Source organism: Protopterus annectens, chromosome 1.part1 (genome assembly GCF_019279795.1).
Source record: "Protopterus annectens isolate FY-2018-M chromosome 1.part1, PAN1.0, whole genome shotgun sequence".
NCBI classification, from domain to species: domain Eukaryota; kingdom Metazoa; phylum Chordata; order Ceratodontiformes; family Protopteridae; genus Protopterus; species Protopterus annectens.
In genome coordinates this window covers 593,267,675-593,288,193 of record NC_056726.1, presented here as the reverse complement: position 1 = coordinate 593,288,193, position 20,519 = coordinate 593,267,675, and the positions used below count along the sequence as shown (strand labels likewise).

The 20,519-nt window shown below is 41.2% G+C and overlaps 1 protein-coding gene across 2 annotated transcripts in view; it reads right to left on the bottom strand.

Moving 5' to 3' along the window:
- LOC122806471 (TRPM8 channel-associated factor homolog) overlaps window positions 1-20,519 on the bottom strand; it is a 653,565-nt gene that overhangs the window by 195,375 nt on the left and 437,671 nt on the right. The gene's annotated exons all lie outside the window — the stretch shown is intronic.

The following is a 20,519-nucleotide window of genomic DNA, read 5'->3' as shown; positions in this document are numbered from 1 at the left end:
ACACACACACACACACACACACACACACACACACACACACATATATTGTATTTTAATGATAAAAATATGTCTTTTATTATAGTTGATTCTCAGCACTGTGGATATACTTTCTCCTGCATGTTACTCCCTATCTTCTTCATCTCTAATGGATGTAATGGCCACTGTTCTTGCAAAATCAAAGTTTTGTTCATTATCCGAATTGTTATATCTATCTTTGCAAAATGTATCAGAGTACCTTTTATACTCATTTTCAGCTTTATACTTGTTTAATTTCTTATATTTCCCATGTTGAGCTCCCAGAAATTTCTTGCATCATGTTTTACTATTACGTCACTATACCTCCATCTTAAAGTTTATGATCTGAAAGTATTTTTAAGTGAAATGTACAACAGTTGTAGAAAATGTGCAATTGTGCTTTCTTTGAAATGCAGCAAATATGTATAAAATAAAATTTTGAAAAAAAATTGTGTGGATAAGACTACACAGAAAATGTAATTCTTTTGCTGTTGAGCTGTAGTCAGCTGTGAAAAGCAAAATATTCTGTGTCTTTTTCTTCATGGGACAGGGCTGCCAGAAGTATACACACACACACACACACACACACACACACACACACACACACACACACACACACACACACACACCTTACATGTAGCCGGGATGAATCAGTGTGTGTGTGTGTGTGTGTGTGTGTGTGTGTGTGTGTGTGTGTGTGTGCGCTGAATCATTAAGATATGGTATATCGTACCACACTAGCAACAAAAGTCCTGGGAGAGATCAAACTCACTGAATAAACAGAAATACTGGAAACAGTGTGTTTACCTCCCGCCCCCAATAAGCATGGGACTGTACAAAAATGGGGAAAAGGACAAATTTCATTACCACCTTGTCTCCTATTCTCATCAAACGACAGCATGTGTCGTCTCTTTTCAGTGCAAGAGAATGACATACACCTGCCCACTGCCATTTCATTACACAATTACACAGCAGCAGCAGCAACTTGTAACATCAGTTTAATGCACTCTGAATAGATTAAGATTAATATATTAGAATTAAGTGAATACTGATAAAATGCCTGTCTCCATGTATATCTGTATCTTATTACCCTACTGGTCAGTTTTCTTCCTTTATCAAACCTATTTGTTTCTGCCATTAAGCTAACTACAGAGGATTGTTTCTTTCCTTGGTTTAGTATGTTGAAATAGACTGGTAGTTTTCTCTTTCTAGTTTATTTGACCCTGTTGTCTACATCATATATTTTTCTGGTGTTTCAAATGGACCCTGCCTCTTAGGTAAAAATGTACTTTCTGCGGAAAGGATCAAAACTAACATTTGGTCTGCAGCTTTCAGTCTCCTGAACCTAGCTTTCCTACTATGAACTTCTTGTAGTATGGCCTTGTTTCCTTCCACAGGTTCTCCTTTAAAATAACCAAGAATACTTTCAGCCTATTCTGTCTGCAAGTTACTGTAGACTTCCATAACAGTTTTATACGGGTCCTTCTCATCTTCACAAGTTTCTCTACTAACAGCAACAGGCCACAATGGTGTCTGCCATGTAGTAGTTCAGATGAACTAAACTCATAGGTTCATAGGTGGGTACTAGTCTAATGGCCCTAGAGCCTTTACAAGCCTAACCCATAGAAGTGCCCTGGCATTGTGCTGACCAATGTTAGTTTCCAGTGCCTCTATCAAGTACAGCCACTGGAATGATCCCTGGGGTGAACTTTCTATTCCCTATCCACTCATAAAGATTTTTCTTGAAGGGGGTCAGTGAGGTGCTCTGCTTGACATATGTGTAAAGTCTATTCCAGAGCATGGCAGTTTCTGGGTTATGAACCTGTCCCTCCAGCATGTTCTATTGATTGTGGTAATGAGGTTGAGGTCTCTGGAGCATGTGTTGCGGAGGGATTGGGATTTCTTTAGATCTAGCATTTCTAACAGATCTGGGTCAGATATGGCTTTGTAAGTTAAGCAGAGATCGCCTCTTAGTAGACGATATGAGACAGAGAATAGCTGGAGTTTTTTGAGTCCATCTGTGTAGGGCATGTGTTTAGGGACTAGGATCCTCTTCGTGAGGTACTTTTGTGGCCTCTCCAGCTGTTGCAGGTGTCTATTGAGGTACATGCCAAATGGGGCATTATACTCTATGACTGGTCTAATGAGGGAAAAGTAGAGAGAAATGATGACCTCTTTCTTCCTGGATGCAAAACCTTTGGTAATGAGGTGTGCCAAAGAGAAAGACTTTATGACCAGAGTGGCAATGTGGTGGTCAAAGGAGAGATTCCTGTCAACCTGTGTCCCCAGATTTCTTATAACGCCTTCAGTGTTCAGTGGGCTCCCATCGATGTGATAATTAGTGGGAACTGAGTTTTTCCCAAAGGGGATGACAATGCATTTTTTGGCATTAAGCTCAAGGCCATGGTTTTGACACCAGTCATTGGTATCAGTGAAGCCTTTCTGTAGGATGTCTGCATCAATTAGGGAGTTAATAATGACTCCCAGCTTGCAGTTGTCTGCAAACTTGATCAGCCAGAGTAGCCTGGACTTCTGAGAAATAGATGCTAAACAGGAGAGGACCCAAAACCTAACCCTGTGGGACTCCACTCGTGACTGGTCAGCAGCCTGACTTGGAATCTGCTACTGTCACACTGTGAGCTCTATGTGTGACCGATTTGCAGCCCACCTAACGATATAGGGGCTGACACCTAGTTTGGTGAGTTTATCAATAATTCTTGAGTGAGGAATGGTATCAAAGGCCTTGGCCAGATCGAGGTAGGCTGTATGAACTGCCTTACCTTCGTCCACAGATCTGGTGACTGACTGACTCAAAGAAGTCAACCATGTTGACAGGCATGATCTACCTTTCACAAAACCAAACTGCATGGGATCTAGAGTTTGGAGATTCCCTATATTGTTGGTAATTAAGTCCATGATGATGCACTTTATAGCCTTACATATCAGACTTGTCAGGCTAATGGTGCGATAATTTCCAAGGTCTGTAGTCACTCCTCCTTTATGGAGAGGGATGACTGTAGCAGTGCGCCATTCAGTAGGGCCAAAACCTGAGGTGAGGCTGTGAGTGAATAGGGCACACAGATGTAGTGCCAGTTCACTTTGTAATTCATGTAGAACATAGTCAGGGATCTTGTCGGGTCCCATGGAAGCTGTATTCTTGGCCTTGGACAATGCAGCTTTAACCTGTGCTGCAGTAATGCTGGGTGCCTGGTTTCTTCTGGTATTGAGATTGGTCCTTGGGGGGGTAAAGTTGGTACTGAATCTGTCGGCCAGTATGTTAGCAATATATGTTGGCTCAGTATAGGAGGTACCATTGTGCAGTAACTCAGAGCAAATCTGGGTATTGCCATAGAGATTCTTGATGTAACTACAAAAGGCTTTGTGGTTGTTTTTACGGTCTGATGCAATTCTACCTTTATAGCTGGCTTTGGAGGTGTTGATGAGGGATCTCAACTTTTTGTTGAGGCTAATCTGGGAATTTTTCCAGTCTTGGGACTTCACCTTTTTCTGCAACAGTTTCTTCCTTCTTTTGTAGAGTTTATTAATGGCAGGGGACCACCAGATTGGCTTCCTTTTTTGGAGGAGAGCATCTTGGTTCTGTTGGGTATGGCTAGTTCCATGCATTTATGTACGTGTTCGTACAGTGCATTGGTGTATGATTCAGCAGTCATACATCTAGTTTCCTTTAGCATGGGTGCAGTGAAGTTAGCTACCTCTGTTTTTAGGAGTCCAAAGTCAGCTTTGGAGAAGTTTTTCATAGTAGATACCTTTGCAGGGGATGTGGGTGAGATGTGGATTTCTATGGTGATTAGTTTGTGGCCAGATCTAACCAGAGAGGAATTGACTATTGGTGTAGACCTATGGTTGCCCATGTTAGTAATAACCAGGTCCAGGATGTAGCTTCCTCTACTGGAGGTAAGAATGAGCTGGTCCAGGGCATTGGAGTTGATGAATTCCAGGAAGCGTTGGGCTAGTGCATTGGTGAATGAGTAGTTTTCCCAGTTGATGGAGGTCTAGTTGAAGTCACCTAGTATGAGAATGTGGGTTGGATCTTAATAGTTTCCAGGGTGCTTAGGAATATGGTGTGAGAGTCTTGGGACATGGTTGGAGACCTATAGCAAGCTACAACCTGAATTGCCGTCTTACCCAATGTTAGTTGTACCTGAAGTATCTCAGATGTGTTTTGCTGGGCTACTAGTCTGGAGGTGTGCATATCCTTTATGAATATGGAGACACCATCACCTTTGGAACTTCAGTCCATGTTCTGGGGCCAAAAGGAGATATAGCCTGGTAGTGCAGGGGTGCTTTCTGCTGCTTTAAACCAGTTCTCCGTTACAGCACAATGTTGATGTTCTCCATTTTGAGGAGTGCTTCAGGCAAGTGCAATTTGAGATTTAGACTTCTAGCATTGAGCAACATGATCCTCAGATTGCATTTATTTATAGCTGTTATGGTGGTAATTTGGTCTTTGGAACACCACCTAAAAAAGGCACTATAAGGGTGGCAAGAGCCTTAGCCAGTACCCGGAAACCCAGGGATGACAGATGCAGGCCATCTCTGACAAAGCATCGAGGTCTGTCAGTCACGTCATCCCAAGCAGATACTGGACCCCTTAGAAAAAAAAAAAAAAAAATCTTGTTTTCCCGCCTTACTGAACTAGAATAGTCCAGTCTTCAGAGTTTGCTGATCTCTGGGCTTTGGCTTGGTTCCTGTGCTATTCCATATCCTTATTTGGATAAAGGGAAGCTTCTTTGTTCACCAGTGGGAGTGGGGAGCACTGAGCAGCCTATTTGTCCCTAGAGCAGTGGTTCCAGCCAGAAACTTGTAGTCTATTGGCCATTTTGGGTCAATTCCTAGCTCTTTTCAACCCCCTGCTATAAAGCCCGCTTTACGCTTTTTGCGTGATTTAGCTGAGTTGCCCATAGAGCACCATCGGGCAGCCCGGTTAAACAAGGTTAAACTATTTCTGGCTCCATAAAGTCTGCTTTTCAATTTTTCCCTTAGAACTTCTCTACTTGCAATCTAAACAGTCTATTCTCTATCTCAAAAGCTCAGCACTTGCTCCTAAAGCATTTTTATATAGGTAAAGCTCAGCACTTGCTCCTAAAGCATTTTATATAGGTAAAGTACTTGTATACTAAACAAGTACTACATTAGCCTAGAATCCCCTTGAGTACCCATTCCCTATAGGTCCCTTCTGACTCAGTTACACAGCAAACTTTTTCACTTTTTCTAGCATGTCAAGGGTCAGTTGCTAGCGTCCTCTCCTGTTCAGCTGGTGAATCTGGGCATCTTGAGGCAATGTTACAATTGCCTCATGTACACAGACAACCCACTCCTTCTCCCACAAAACACAAATACATGTGAGAGATGAAACTATATAGCCAAACTGGAGGCCGAGCTCTCTCAACTCAGGACTGGCAAGACCAGACAGGAGGAGAAGGAAACCATGCACACCACAAACCCAGTTTCACATAGAACTATCACAACTGCAAAACAAACACATAAACACACAAAGACATACTCGGAGGCACTGATCAAAATCTACCAAAACTACAGAGGCCTCCAAAGCAGACACCCAAGCAACTGCCACCTCAAGACATAAGACATGCAACACATAGTTCTCAAAGTCAGTGTGCTAAACAGTCACAGCCCTTAAGGCCAAACACAATGCCAGACACACTTGTTATAGGTGACTCCATAGTCAGACACACTGACGTCCCACTCACCAGACTGAACAAGGAAAAGATCACAGTAAGCTGCCTGTCAGGCGCTAGAATCCGCCACATAACACAAGCACTCAGGTCACTCCACAGCAAGTACAAGTATGACTCAGTCATTGTCCATGCCGGTGTGAGCGACCTGACCTCCCTGGACTACATGAAAAGAGACATAGAGGAGCTCTCAGATTATGTAGCCCAGGCCGGTATAACCCTGACCCTGAGCAGTTTCCTACCCTCACCAAGAATGATGCCATAATACAGAGACAAAATGATCAGCTTTAATAATTGGCTTAATTACTGGTGTCATTCTAAGGATCCAATGTCTGTCTGCCTGGGATGACATGCTTGACAAGGGGCTTGCACCTGTCACCCCTGGGCTTCTGGATATTGGCAAAGGCTCTTGCCACCCCCATAGTGCCTTTTTTAGGCAAGGCTCAAATGATAAACCTACCGCCCTAGAAAACAAAAATGGAGAAAAACTAAGGGTAATACTGCTCAACGCCAGAAGTCTAAACCTCAAGATGCACCTCGAAGCCCTCCTCAGTATGGAGAACATCGATGTCTGTGCTGTGACTGAAACCTGGTTCAAGGCTCCTGAGAGCACCCCAGCACTATCAGGTTATACCTCATATCATGCGTTCGGCCCCAAAATCCAGACCGAACCACAAAAGGGGAGTATCCATATTCATAAAGGATACCCACACCTCCAGGTTAGTGCATCGGAGACCATCCAGGTGCAATTAACCATAGGTAAAACTGCCCTACAGTTTGTAACATGCTACAGACCACCTTCTCAAACTCAGGAAACCCACACAGCCTTCCTGAAGACACTGGAGAGTATGAATGTCTCTCCAAACACCATCATATTGGGTGACTTCAACTACCCAAACATAGACTGGGAACATTACTCAAGCCCCAACACCCTAACCCAAAGGTTTCTTGAGTTCATAAACTCAAATGCTATGGAACAACTAGTCACCATTCCCACAAGAGGAGAAAATATAATAGACCTGATCATCACAAACATGGGGACAAAATGCTCCACACTGGAAGTATATCCCTCATTGGTGAGATCAGACCATAAATTAATCTCACTGGAGATCCACATCCCCCACCCCAGCAAAAGACCACAGTGAAGAACTTCTCAAAAGCAAACTTCACACTTCTTAAGACTGGAGTGGTATCCTTCAAGGCCCCTGAGCCAGTGGAAACCACAACCCACGCTGCTGAAACCCTTACAAATGCCTTCTCTCAGCACCTCCAGGAATGTATGGATCAAGCAATCCCTAATAAAATCAAGACCCTTTCCACCAAAGGCAGGCGCCCGGTCTGGTGGACTCCAGCCATAAACAAACTCTACAACAAGAGGAGAAAGCTACTACATGACAGAGCAAAATCCCTAAATGGGAAGGCATCTCTGATCAATACTAGCAAAAACTACGATCACTCATAAAATCATCCAAGGCCAACTTTGAGAGAAAAATCGCTAATGACACAAAAGACAATCATAAAGCCTTCTTTAGCTATGTTAGAAACCTGGGTGGAAACTCCCAGATATGCTCAGAATTAGTCCAAAATGATAAAATCACTGAACCCACAGACATTGCCATCATACTGGCAGACAGGTTCAGTGCTCCCTCCCCCAAAGGAGAAATATCTATCCCACCAGAGTCTAGCCTCCCAAACATCTCAGATGCCCAGGTGAGAGCTGCTCTCTCTAAAGCAAAAACACAGCATCAATGGGACCGGACGGTGTCCCCGGCTGTGTGCTACACGAACTCAATGAGGAACTAAACCCACACATAAGGCTGCTGTTTAATCTTAGCCTTACTACAGGATAAGAATGGCATATGGCAGCTGTGGTCCCACTCCACAAAGGCGGTGCTTCTCGGACCCCTGATTACTGCCTCATAAGCTTGACGAGCCTTGTCTGCAAAGCTATGGAGAGGATCATAATGGAACTCATAAATAAAGACATTGGGGACCTACAGACACTGGATCCTACCCAATTTGGCTTTGTCAAGGGCAGATCCTGCCTCTTGAACTTAAAAGTCGACCAAGGCCATTGATGAGGGTAAGGCAGTTCACACAGCCTACCTTGACCTAGCAAAGCGACAATACCCCACTCGGGCATCATAGAAAAGCTCACCAGCTTAGATGTAAACCCATATGTCACAAGATGGGTTGCAAACTGGCTCAAGGACAGAACACACAGGGTTAGAGTTGCTGGTGCCATGTCAGACTCTAAGCCGGTCACGAGCAGTGTCCCACAGGCTCAGTCCTGGGCCCCTCTTGTTCGGCATTTATTTTTCTGAAGTGCAGGCAAACATAGGGGGATTGTGGCTGACAAAATTTGCAGATGACTGCAAACTGGGCACCATAATTGACACTCCATCAGACACAGACATCCTCCAGAAAGGTCTCATGGAAATGGATAACTGGTGCCAGAGCCATGGCCTTAAGCTAAATGCCAAAAAATGTATAGTCATACCCTTTGGGAAAAACAAGGTAACCCCTAATTACTGCATAGGTGGTAATCCATTAAACACGGAAGAAGTTATCAGGGACCTGGGGACCCAAGTTGACAGTAACCTCTCTTTTGTCACTCACATTGCCAAAGTGGTTAGGAAGACCTTCTACATTGCCCACCTGATCATGAAGGGATTCACATCCAGATCAGGAGAGGTCATTGTACCCCTGTACTCTTCACTTATCAGACCAATGATTGAGTACAACGCCCCATTCGGAATGTACCTTACCCGACACCTGCAGCAGTTGGAAAGACCCCAAAAGTTCCTCACCAAAAGGATAAAGGGGCTCAAACATATGTCATAATGATGCCCGACTGAAGAAACTCCAGCTCTATTCAGTCGCATACCGTCGCCTGCTCAGAGGTGATCTGTGCCTGACATACAAGGCCATGTCCAACCCGGAATTAATGGACATGCTCCACCTCAAAAAATCCAAATCCACCAGAGCCATGAGAGCAAGAGACTTAAACCTCAACACGGATATAAATAGGACGTGCTGGAGGGACAGATTCATCACCCAGAGACTCCCTACACTATGGAACAGAATCCCAGTCCATGTGAGGCAGAGCCCCTCACTGACTCTGTTCAAGAGAAATCTTGACGAGTGGATGGGAGATCATAGATTTACCCTGGGAATCATCTCTGTATCACTGCTGGACAGAGGCACAGCAAACTAATGGGTATAGTATTCTCATCCTAAGGGGTGGTGAAAGCCACACACACTCTGGCTAGGCTTATAAATGCCCTAGGGCAGATAGCCTAGTATGAACCTATGAACCTATGAACCTATGACACCAGAAACTTAGCCAATTGTTGAATCCAATCATTTTCTGTTTGTATAACAGTATAATTCTGGGTGATGGTAGTATGCTGCTCAGGGCTAGGGTCATACTTGCCTTGGCCACATAATCCGAGAGCTCCACCATGTCTCTTTTCATATAGTCCAGGGAGGAGCATCTCTGGTCATTCACACCCACATGGACAATGACAGAGTCATACTTATACTTGTTGTGGAGTGACCTGAGTGCATGTGTTATGTGTCAGATTCTGGCACCTGGAAGACAGCTGACTCGGTTGTAGCTTGTGGTACTTTTGTAATGGCAAACAGGGAGCATCACATTAACCAGTCCCAGTTTTTACTATCTATCTCATTTATGTTTCTTAGCATGGATTTCAAGGTTTGGTTAAAATGTTAAATCAGCCCATCTATTTGGGGATAGTACACTATACACTAAGGTTTTTAACTGCTTGAGCATAAAGCACTTGCAGAGTTGGTGCATTACCTCTGACATATACCGAATCCTCCGGTTGGTGAGTGCTTGCTTAGGCATCCCTACTCTGGAAAAGTATTGCATAACTCCTAAGTTATAGGTTTACCATTAGCCTTCTATAGAAGTATATTGAGGAAAGATGGTAGCATAGTCTATAACCAAAAGGTATTGAAATCCATTGATGTATTTTATTAAAGGGCACAAATATCCACGGCTATTCCTTCAAATGGAGTATCAATAGTAGGAATGAGAATCAATGTGTTTTTGAAGGCCGAGTGAGAGGTTGCCTTCTGGTATTCAGGTACCCAGCACAATGTATTTTACTATTCCTGGCCAGTAAATCCTTTCTAAAATCCTTGCTTTATGTTTGTCCATTTTTAGTTCTCTCAGCATGTGACTATGGCTAATGTCTTTGCTATGGTTCTACAAGTTTTGTGCACCAACAGCTGGAATACTTCTTCCTCATTCTCACTGTTTACTCTGCATAGTAAATTATTTAGTAAATTGAGGTATAGTAGGAAGTGAGAACATTTTGCTCATCATCTCCTACAACTCTAGCCATGTTTTCTCTTGAACTGTTTAAAGTGCTGTCTTCCAAATGTGCCTTTTTAAAGGTCATTCATCTTACCTGAAGGCTGCCAACTGTGATGTTTCCTCAGTGTTAGCCTGTCATAAGATCAAAAGCACTGCAACTCTCCTATAAGTACAGGCACTGGGTTCTCTTCTCCTAACAAAGACATCTTATACCAATATTCTTTAGTGCTGAATGCTGTTGCTTTTAGTTTTGCATCAGTAGGTTGCTTTCCATCTGCAAATGTTATCTTTGGATAAAATTTGTCTTTGATTTTACTTCTTTGTCGCCTCACAGTAAGATGCTGTCTGGTTCAATTCTCAGCTAGAGCGTCTTCTGTGTGGAGACATGTGTGAATAGGCGTACCTTCATTGAAGGTTGTGCGTCAGGGCTGGCAACTCGGCACATAAAAATCAACTGCCAATCATTAGCGGACCGGAGTTCCGCTGTGGCGACCCCTAATTGGGAAAAGCTGAAAGACACACACATCTACATACACCTGTTACATACAATATTTCTTCACGTTCATTTATACACTGACAAAAATGGGTTTAGATCTCTGATCAGTTTCTCTTTCTGCATCTTTAACTACATTAGTGAAATCTGTCTTGTTGATATATTTTTCCTTTTCAATATTTCCCTGCTACTGCAAATCCTCCATGTTTTCGGACTTTATGCTTTAGTTTGACAGAAGATGTATAATTCTGCTGAGGTTGCACATTTTCTAGATGTTCCGATTCCCCTTCTCAGTTCCTCTTGAAAGCTCTATACCTGCTTTGTAATACTTTTAAGGTAAAACATTGCAGCCTGAAACTTCTCTCCTTTGGCACTAATCCTGCAAGCTGCTCTGACTTAGGACATAATTTATATTTTCTAGCTTCGATAACTCCTTGACAGACCTCAATTTTCTCATGCTGCGTATTTCTTAGCGTTTAACCTGACATCTTTTTGCAGTGCAACAGAGAAGTATATGTGGTTTGTATTTTCCAAAAAGTTTTTTTTTTTTTTTTGAAATCTGCATGTTCATATTCTCCCTGTAACCTTAGCCAAACTGTGGTACCTTTGGAGCTTTACTGACCTCTAAGCTCTATATGTGTATATGATGTGGCTACTTTTTTTTTGCATGCATGTTAGGCAGAAGTGCATTTGTGGGCGTTTTATTTGTTGTTTCCTTTTCCACACTGATAAAGTGGTATGGTATACTGAAGGTGGTATAACAAGTGCTAAACTGGGAACTATGCCAAAAAGTTGAACTAAATAAAGTTTTATGTTCCCGCTTGAGTAATAGAATGCTGTTTCTTATCTCCATGTATATACACCACTGCTACAGTTTTCTTAATGAAGGTTTTCTTTCTGCAAGTGTATCCTGATTTTGTAAAACAAAACTTTTTGAATTTCTAGTAAAAAAGGCTGCAGTTCATTATTAGCAGCTGAAACATTTTTTTTTTTAATTTTTTTTTTTTTCACCTGTGTTTGATACTGATAAGACACACTCAATATTAAAAAAATCTCAGGTTTCAGGGGTCAATATTAGAAAATTGAAGTTTCAATACTTCTGAACCCTGTTCAGTGAAATACAGTGAAAGCAAAAACATCTAACAAGGACATATAAAGAAATTTTTCCTAATTTAAAGGAAACCAAAACAAACACAAAAACACACAACACACACACAAACAAAAACAAACAAACACACATCCACACACAAAAACATTAAAAATCTTACACCTAAAAACTGTATACACGCCACTAATTATCCACTTACACTAACGCACCTACCTAACCACCCTATCCTCACTCTAAATCCACTCACCCTAAATACACCCCCCCCTCCTAACTCACCCTCTAACCCTACACCCTAACCCCACTACGCCACGCACACCTACCTAAACCCACACCCCACCCTAACAACCCTCCTAACCCACCTAACCTCACCTAACACACCTACACCACATACCCCTCCTTGTCACACAATTACCTAACTAACTCACCTACTCTAACCCCTCATGTCCACACCCAATTGCACACATACACCCCTAACACACACCCAGTAACTAACAGAACACCGTCAATCAGCACTTACCTCCTACCCAACCCCGTTTTCTTTTCTCACTATTGCGCTTTCAAAATACAATGAAACAAACAAATTCTTAAATAGAAAAAAATTCTTGGTTTTTCACATCTAAAATATTAGACCCTTTCGTGACTTATTAGCACTGTTAGAACATTAGTTCTTTTGAACTTCTCGATGTTTCGATGCAGACAGATAATAACAGACTTGATACAGGTGGTAGCTAAGCACTGGTATCGGCAGTAAGTTAATCAATAAGAGAGTAGAGCTTATGTGTGGGTTTGTGTACTGGTAGATGGGCTGAATGGAGTAGTGTTTGGATTCCAGTATAAGCTTTAGCCAGTTCATCGAGAATAATGAGACAGACCGTGCAAATGAAGACATGCTGACTGCTGCAAGTCGGCACATCAAAATCTACTGCCAATCATTAGCAGACCAAGAGCAGACCCACCACAACAAGTGGTGACCCCTATTGGAAAAACAACGACACAACAAAACAATAACACAAAGCTGACTCTTCTATCCTTACTGGAAAGTTATCCCATTCCATAGGAAAACATCATTAGTAGTAGGCATTTTACCAGATATACTTTTCATAGGTATAACAGTGTTACCATTACTGAAACAAAATTTATCTTTGGGGCCCCCATACCACATTTAAAACAAAGTATATCTGCATCTGATACATTATGTTTGCTACCAGGATTTGATACATGTTTACCACAAGTCTAGACTTCTCAGCGTTCTATGTTACTTCATTATTTAAGAATTATTCTACAGGTACAAAAGCTGTTCTACTGGTACAACAAATGTTCTATGTTCTCAGGGAACACCTACTTTTGTAACACAGTAAGCAACGCTCTTTTAAATGTATCAATAGTTATATTTTCTATGATTTTAGAATATTGGCCCTCAGGATCTAACCTTAGCTTAATTAAATAATACAGCTCACGTAATGTAAGCTTTACTGTTTTATTATGAAAAATGTTTAGCTATGAAACTTCTGAGCTTGTATAGTTTTGACTTTGTCATATTCCTTATAGTCAGTCTTTTCCATATCTATGAATGTTTTCAGGAGCTCCCCAGAAGCCTGGGAAGAAAGAATCCTTAGCCAGTTACTTCTATCACATTCCTCCTGGATGGCCTATTGCTTGATTTCTACTAAGTATGACTTTGCCTTGCTTGGTCATTTTCTTCACCAAGGGTATTGTTTTGGCAATGGAAAGCATGCTTTTAGCTGCAGTAGATATGATAACACCTGTTTTACCATAATAATTGTGGCTCAGACATTCTTTGCTAAGGAAAACAAGATACCAGTGAACTCCATCCAACAAAGCTAACAACACAAAATTGGCCAATTAGTACTGTTAATAACTACAGGAACGTTTTCTACCTAAGAGAGGCTCAAACTGGCTCAAACAGTATAACTGCTGAAGGCAGTGAAAGGAGGAAAGAAATCAAAACTTTTGGCATAAGTTGCACCAAAAATGTATTGGCATTCATGAAAAATCTACTGCCGGAAGATCGAGAACTGACAGTTGAGAATCCCGATGCTGAGAACATTAGCAGACCGGAGTTCCGCTGTGGCGACCCCTAACTGGGAAAGACTAGCAATATATATAGCTTCTATGTCAGAACACCAAAAAATAAAAAAATCGAATGCTCACATGAGCGAATAATCAGGAACTCGAAATCGCTATTCCTCCATACCCCCCGCTAAATATATATTCCTACTCTGAGATTGCACTACAGTTAGGAAAGGTCAAATATTCCGATCTTCACTGTACTGCGAACCAAAAAACTAAAATATATATATATATATATATATATATATATATATATATATATACAAGTGTGTGTGTGTGTGTGTGTGTGTGTGTGTGTATATGTATATATATATATATATATATATGTGTGTGTGTGTGTGTGTGTGTGTGTGTGTGTGTGTGTGTGTGTGTGTGTATATATATATATATATATATATATATATATATATATATATATATTTATATGGGTCTACCTGAAAATGCCGAAATTCCACAATGCCAACAACGAGAACACTGACACCGGAAGATCGAGAACTGACAGTTGAGAATCCTGATGCTGAGAACACTGACATGTTAAAGTAAATGTGCGATAGGGACTGATGTTAGGGTCATGGTGTGGGTAAGGTAAGTGTGTGATAGTGACAAATGTTAGGGTAGGGTGCAGGTCAGGTAAGTGTGCGATAGTGACAGAGTTAAGGGTTAGGGGCAGATTAAGTGAGTTAGGGTTAGGGTGCAGGTAAGGTAAGTGTGCGATAGTGACGGACCTTAGGGTTAGGGTTTGGGTTAAGGTTAGTGCATAGATAGTTATGTATGTAAGGTTTAGTGTAGGTTTGTAAGGTTTTTGGTGTGCTTGTGTTGTGTGTGTGTTTTTCGGGAAAAGGTATTTGTTTTGTTGATTGTTGGGATTTTGGTTGGTCGGGCATGTGAAGTTTCATGTTTATGAACTTTCTTTTTTTTTCATTTTTTTCATGTCGGTTATTTCGTTGTCCGTGTTTTGGTGTGTCGGTGTTATCAGGTAGACCCTATATATATATATATATATATATATATATATATATATATATATGTATGCACATATATATATATATATATATATATATATATATATATATGTATGAAACTTGGCTAAAACCCCATATAAGAGACCCAGACATACTACCATAAGGTTATAGCATACACAGGTTAGACAGGATCAGGAAGGTTGCATTCTTCTACAAAGATAACCTAAGCATAGACTACCTACCCATCAAATACCCTTATACTAACAACTTTGAAGTTCTAGTAACACGGCTGAGAATCAACTCAAAGAAAAATATTACCATAATAGCCACTTACATACCTCCCAAGAATACTAGCACTGCCATTGAGGAACTCATAGCCTGGACAGCCTCCACCTACACCAAAACCATTATTACAGGAGACTTCAACTTAGACTGGAACACTTGCACTGGTGATAACCCCTCTACCTTCATAAATCTACATGGTTTCTCCCAGACAATCCAGTTTTCCACATGAATAGATAAACATAGCAAAAGGGAATCTGTCTTAGACTGGTCACTTATCAACAGTACCACCCACAATTATCTCTCTGGATGCCATCCATATAATTTAAGTGACCATAGACCTACCTACTTAATCCATCATCAGCTCAATTTACCCAGAATCATAGTTTATAAAGTCATACAAAATACCAAAAACTTCTCCAATGAAGCATTCATAGACATGCTCAATAAATGCAACTGGACACCACTCCATCATCTCCAACTTGACCAGGCCGTAACATACTTTCATGACACATTTCTAGCTATTCTAAATAGCTTAACATCAACTCGTACATGTCATGTTAAAAATAAGAGATTGCCCTGGATATCAAAAGAAACCATTAAACTTCAAAAACTAAGGGACAAAACCTGGTATCAATACCAAAAAGCAAAAGACAATGAAACTCTGCTAGCATACCAGCAGCTCCGCAATCAAACAAAAAACAACTCAAGTTAGACAAAAAATCAACTATGCAAAACAAATATGAAAACAATCCCAAAAAGTTCTGGCAAGCAATTAACTCACTCCTCCACCCAGGTAAAGCTACAACTCCAGAACCAACACCCAATAACTAAAGTGTGAGTATTGCCTCACAAATCAACACCTACTTTATTAACACCATCCACTCCTTAGTTACAGGGGACAGTTCCACCCCGCTGTCTCTTCCACCTAATGTGGACACTAACAACTTTTTTTTACCTCAAACCTTTCCCAACTAACACCATAAGAACAATGCTGAAAACATTGAAACCTTCTTCCTTAGCAGCTGACCAACTCCCCAATTAGTACCTCAAACTGTCAGCTGATGCCATAGCTCTGCCTGTCTCCATTCTGGTAAATAGGTCTATAGCAGAACAATAGGTCCCAAAATTATGGAAATTTTCCTACATCACCCCTCTGCATAAAGGAGGAACATCAACAGAATTAAACAATTACAGACCCATAGCCATCCTTTCCCTCCCTGTAAAAATTTTGGAAAAATGTATCCACACTCAATTAGTACAATATCTGTTATATCACAACCTTATCTCTCCCTTCCAACATGGTTTCAGACCAAAATATAGCACCACCCCAGCCCTAATTAATTTCTCTAGCACCATCAACTAGCTGAGAAATTCAAACCAGCAATTAGCATCAGTCTTCTTAGACATGTCAAAAGCATTTGACACCGTCTCCCATCAGAAACTCCTTAGTAGTCTTGCCTCACTAAACCTATCAAAGACTTCCCTCTCCTGGTTCCTAAGCTATCTTTCTGACAGACAATAAGCAGTATGATGGAAATCCGAACTCTCACCACTTCTGCCTGTCTTGGTTGGAGTCCCCCAAGGGTCCATACTAGAACCCCTTCTTTTCACCATCTTCTCTAATGATCTAGCCTCATCCACAACACATGCTAAAGTAATTCAGTATGCAGATGATTCAACTTTAATCTGCTCAGCAGATACCTTACCAGACCTCCAAATAGTAGCCCAACAAGCTTTTAATAATATAGAAACATATCTAAGTAAATCATAACTAATCCTCAACCCCAAAAAGACACAGTTAATGCTATTTACCTGTAGCAAACAATCACTGACCACCCCTCCGTTCACTAGTCTCTCAGCAAACAACCCAGTCATCCAACCAGTTGAGCATACAAAACCCCTCAGAGTGACAATTGATGACAATCTCAGATTTGACCAACACATAGCCACCCCAATTAAGAAAGTTCACATCAAACTTGGCTCACTGTACAGAAGCAAGCCATTCCTCACTGACAATACCAGACTAGCCATATCCAGAACCTTCCTCCTTTCTACACTCCTATATGCTTTCCCCCTCTTTACTAACTTAAAAAAATCAGACCTAACCAAATTGGAAACTTGCTACAACAAAATAGCACATTTTGCAGCCAACTTTCCCCACCAAACCACCATTGTATTGCTCTACATAAATTAAATTGGCTCGAGCTACCTAACCTTCTCATCTCTACCAACTTAAATTCACACACAATATCATCTTCCATCCTGACAGTTGCCCATCCTTCAAGGAACTTGTTGTTCCCTACTCATGCCTACGAAGTCTAAGATCTGCAGACAGAAACTTTCCCACAGTAAACAAAGCTAACAACACTTATGGTGAAGCCCTGTTTTCAAATCATATAGCCAAATTATGCCACTCTCTACCCTACACCCTCCAAAATACACCTGAATCTGCCAGTTTTAAAGTACTACTATTCAAACAGCTATCCAGGAACTGGCATTGCTCCTGCACCAGACCTGACTGACAAGATATATATAACTCTCTCAACACACTGTCCACTCCTTATCTCATTTTCTCCCTCTCCGCAGTGTTCATTACTACTCAAAAAGAAATATATATCAAGGAAATGTCATTTGGTCATAACTATTATTTAATATGTGCACACTACTAACTTTATTTTTTCTCACAGTGATCTTCACTGAAATGCTCGTGATTTTCTTTTTGAACTTGTATCTACTAGAAAACTGTATGGAATACTACTTTGTATAGACTAACTAGAAGATGTGTATTCTGCATCTTACTGTATGTATACTGTTGTACTATCTAATTATTTTATATTGTTTGTATGTCTGTGGAGCTTTTCTCCCCGGGCCTCCGCTGAAAATGGGCTTCTGAGTGAGTCAGACTTTCCCCAGTAAATAAATAAATAAATTATATATATATATATATATATATATATATATATATATATATATATATATATATATAGTTATGTAGTGCATGCAGACATTGGATCCACACTCTGAACCTCTTATTGCAACAAATCTGACCAAAGGCTGTGTAAATGGGGGTGAATGGGCCCAAACTGGGGACCTCTTGTAATTAGTGCCCTTATCCTTTCCTCCACAACAGAACTGTTCTGCCTTGCAACAAAATAATAAGGCCTGCCAAGTCCTGGACCCAGGGCCTTGTAAGCTATGATCAAAGCAATGTACCATTACACCATCTGAGGCCTACAAAACAGTGATGACATCCCAAACATATCAGTTAATACAGTCATCCAACAGCAGGGAAATGAGTCTGTAGAATCAGTCAGGTAGTCCATATATACATGTATATATGTATGGAGATGCATATATGTGGATAAATATATACATGGTATACACACACACACACACACACACACACACACACACACACACATATATATATATATATATATATAGAGAGAGAGAGAGAGAGAGAGAGTGAGAGAGACATCCACATTCATATCCACAGATATGCATACATACATATATATAGAAATGTTAATATATATATATATATATATATATATATATATATATATATATATATATATATATATATAAATAGCAAAGACATGCAATCAGAGGGTCATGCTGCTGCATACTGGAATTCTAAATCTGGAAACTCACTCACTTGAAGTTTTCCTTAAAATGGCGAACAATGACATCTATGCTGTAACAGAGACCTGGATAAAGGCAGCAGGAAGCACCCCTGCATTACCAGCCTATAATTAATTCCACAACTTTTGGCTGCAGAACGTGGACTGACGCTTCAAAGGTGGTGGCATTTTCATATTCATAAAGGATGCACACACCTCCAGAGAGGCAGACCAACATTATGCATTACAGATCCTGCAGGTGTAGCTGACATTGGATAAGACAGTGGTTCAGGTTGTAGCCTGCGATAGGTCCCCATACATGTCCCAAGACTCACACTCCATGTCCATAAATACCCTGGAGAATATTAGTGTCCAACCTAACACTATCATAACTACCCTGCCATTAAGTGGGAAAGCTACTCATGTACCGAAACACATGCCCATCATATCGACCTGGTCCTTCCTAACATGGGCGACTGTTGATCTACACCAATAGTCAACACCTCACTTGTTATATCCGAACACAAAGTAATCACCTTTGGAAATACACATCCGTCCCACCCCCACTGCACCAGTAACCACAATGAAAAGCCTTTTCAAAGCTAACTATGGCCTCATAAAATCAGAGGTGGCTAACCTCTCGGCAGCCATGCAAATGGAGACTAGTTGCATGACAGCTGAATAAAACAACAATGCACTATGAACACATACACAAATGCATGTATACTACCTTATCCAATACAACCAGGACCCTCACCTCCAAAAAAAGAAAGCTGATCTGGTGGTCCCCTGCCATAATGAAACTGTACAACAGAAGGAGGGAACCAAAATGGAATAAGGTAAAGTCCCAAGACAGGAAATAAACCCTTATCAACCTCAATGAATAATTGAAATCTCTCATGAAATACTACAAAGTTAGCTGTGAGAAGAGACTTGGAGCACATAGTAAAGACAACCACAAGGCCTCATACACTTATGTAAAGAATCTCCATGGCAATACCAAGAATTGTTCTGAGCTACTAGATAATGATACCTCCCAGACTGAGCCAACAAATAATGCCAATATACTGGCTGGCATCTTGAGTGCAAACATTACCCCCCCCCACACAAAAGGACCAATCACAATACCAGTACACTGCCAGGCACGCAGTATTACTGCAGCACAGGTTACAACACCACTCTCCAAGGCCAAGAATACAGCTTCTATGGGACCTGAGAATATCCCTGACTGTGTTCTACATGAACTACAGAGTGACCTGGCACCTTACCTGTTCCCCCTGTTCAAGCACAGCCTCACCTCAGCCTTAGTCCCTAATGAATTGTGTACTTCTACAGTCACCCCTCTTCACAAATGAGGTGTAACTACAGTCCCTGGGAAATACCACCCCAACTGCCAGACAAGTCTGTTATGTGAATCTATGGAATGCATCATCATGCACCTAATAAACATGGATATGGAAATCTGCAGACAGAGGATCCCACACAGTTTACCTTTGTGAAGGGTAGGTCATACCTGCTCATTCACCTGGTCATCCTCTTGTCATCACTCACCTGAGCTGTGGATGAAGGCAAGGTGACACATAACAGCCTACACTGATCTGGCCAAAGCCTTGGATAACATTCCCCACTCACTACCCTTGGCATCAATCCCTATATCACTAGGTTGGAACAGAGGCACAAACACAGGGGTAGACTGGACATACTGTTGTCATACATTGAGACAGTTGCAGATGTCACTGGGTTTGTTGTAACATCCTTCATGTGGAATATGATGTTGGTAATACCAATAGATGTCAGTATTTACTGACTGCATTCCCCAGAGTCCACAACTGATTTACCAAGGACACCAACTGTCTGGTGAACACACAAAACATGACAGGCAG